Genomic DNA, 2,720 nt, shown 5'->3' with positions numbered 1-2,720 from the left:
GGTGCAGCCACCATGAAAGCAGTTACTAGCCAAAGCACCTTCTGACATTGCAGGTACAGCAGAAGATAGTTACAAATTTAACACTAACCAGTAGATTAAGTTTAAGGAGGGCCCACCCTCATATTTATCACTATCCACCTGCATGTGTTCAAACCTCAGCATAGCATGACTGCACTTTGGCTCTGTGTTTGTTGCACATCACTGATGAGCAACTGGAATATGTCTCTTCCCCAGCAAAAATGCACCTTCCCTGTGTGCTGGGTTGGTCTGTCCATGGGTGTCAGCGTGTCCGAAGATGTCTGTCTATCTAAGGATGCCCATGTATTCAGGGATGTTTGCACATCTGGAGGTGTCTGTCTGTTCAGAGGTGTCTGTCCAGGTGAGTCTGCCTATTTAAAGATCTCTGTCTGTCCAGAGGTGTCTCTGCCCAGCAGTGTCTGTCTATCCAACCACCTGGAAGCTGTCTGTCCCACTACTCAAACCAGGGTACTAAAGCCACAAACAGAAGAGGTTTTATGGGGAAGGCATATTTCCCCTCGGAGAGCATCAAATCTAATCAAAACAGTAATTCCTACACATTTCCTATTGTGTGCCACTGTTGCACTTCCCAGCAAGCACACTCACTTAAGAACAGATATTTATCAGTGGCCAACAACCCGGTGCAGCCCCTGACACCACGAGGATGGCACAAAGCGTTGGCGATGCACAGGGGTGAGATGCTTCCTCCTCTTCCCCTTTTCCTCAAGGCAGCTTGCAAAACACCCTGTGAATAATGGAAATATCAGCTTGCCAACCCACTGCCTCTTTCAAAGGTTCTTACAAAAAAGCAGCCACCTAATTGAGGAGAAATTCTGGCTGCTTGGGGAAGGCAGCTCCTTGTACCTGGGCCTCCCCGCTCCTTGCGCTGCAGCCCTGAGGCAAGCCGGGATTCTGTGTCAATTACAGGAAAATCAATGAAGATACTGTTCAGGACTCCTCTTCACCATTCAGTGCGGATGATATCCTTCACTTTCTAGCACTGATTCATTTACTTTCAGCCTCTCTAGGGGCTCCTGACATATTGCTATCTCTGAAGAATCTGAAGCAAAAACTGCCTTTGTTTCTACTGCAACTTGTTCGCATGCACTGTGCCTGGGACCAGGGCTGGGACTGGCAAAACAGGGTCAAAATGAAGCACTTTTAAAATAGGATTTTAAAACATTTCTTGCCAATACACCTCTCAGCTCCGACCCAGAGAGTCTGGATAGGATCAAGGTGCAAAGCCAGTACAAGGGCTGAAGTCTCATCAATGGCACTATGTCACTCTGCAGTGTCACTCCGGCCACGCAACACGATGCATAGCTGCTGGACCATGGGTCACCTTCTCCTGCTGCTTCCTGGCTCAGGATAAGAAGCCTCTGATCTGCTCAAGTGCCATGCTTGGTCTCACCTTGGTCTCACCACCACCCATGGTAGTCCTCTTTCTTCAGCCTGGAACCTGGAAAGGTGGATGATACGAGGGCTGAGTAACCTTGTTCCTAGGGGTGCATGCCCAGCCCCAGTATGAGTGGCCAGAAACCACATCAGCCTTAATGTTAGGTGCTGCAGAGTGGATTTCCAAATATCCGAAAGTTAAAAGTTGTGAGTGACAGAACCTGGGCAGTCTGAGGCTGGGAACACCATGCCCTGTGGGGACAACAGCAGAAAAGTTGACTGGAAGCCATGTGAAGAGCCATGTAACAAACCTATCATCTCCTATATCAAAGCAGCATTATTTCCTGCATTTTCATTATTTTTTTCTCTCCACCAAAGCTACAGGTATTCCATAGGAATGGGATACAGACTTGGGGGCCGTACTCAGGCCAAATTCCCATTGAAAGATGAAGAATCGTGCTGCGACATTATACCCAACCCTGCAAGCTCCTTGCGTTCCTCCTCTTCAAAGGGAGCTTCATGCATGGAGAGCTTGTAGGATATAGCCCAGAGCAAGGATGGTGCTACAAAGACAGCATTTATTATTTATAAGGCACTTCTATGAGCTCGGGGCTCAGAGGCAGAGCTGTCTATGGTGGTGCACTTTATAAGGAAAAAAAAAATGCAGTTTGAAGAAACACTGAAAGTACCGCATTGTGCAGAAGCCGTGTCCGTAAGAGACATTGCTCAGATTACGGAAGTCAGACTCTCTTGGAGTTCACAGGAAAGTCACTGTGAGATTTATGAGGCAGTTTAATTGCAGCTAGGGCTCTTTGGGCAGCATCGTGGCCTAAGCACCACGTTTTTACACGACAAGGGGTCTCTGAGTGGGTTTGGCATCACCAAAAGCAGGCTGCGACACAGGAAAAAGCCCCGTGGCAGCACTCAGACCCTCCCACCCCAGGGACACCATGGGGCCGGGGACACCGCAAAGCCCCCAGGTGCCCATCACCCATTGCCCTTCACTCATTGCCCATCACTCGTTGCCCATAGCAAGGAATGGGAGCTCTGATGAGGTCTGCAGCTCATGCCGCGATGCAGAGATAAAAGAGGCGCTGAGCCCCCTGTGCACGCTCGTGCTGTGGGTCACTGCGGGGACCCTGGGACTGGCTGGGGACACTGTGAAGCACCCTAGGACCATCTTGTGGGTGCAACCGGAGGCTGTTGGGAAGGAAGCTGGGACCGGGGAGGGCGCACCGGGGGACGTCCCCGGGGCTGCCGGGCGTGCGCCGTGCCTGCCGAGGGGGGGCTCGCCGGCGCTGCCGGGG

Source organism: Numida meleagris, chromosome Z (assembly GCF_002078875.1).
Source record: "Numida meleagris isolate 19003 breed g44 Domestic line chromosome Z, NumMel1.0, whole genome shotgun sequence".
Taxonomy (NCBI): domain Eukaryota; kingdom Metazoa; phylum Chordata; class Aves; order Galliformes; family Numididae; genus Numida; species Numida meleagris.
The sequence above is the reverse complement of the archived record's forward strand: the minus strand, read 5'-3'. Positions refer to the sequence as shown.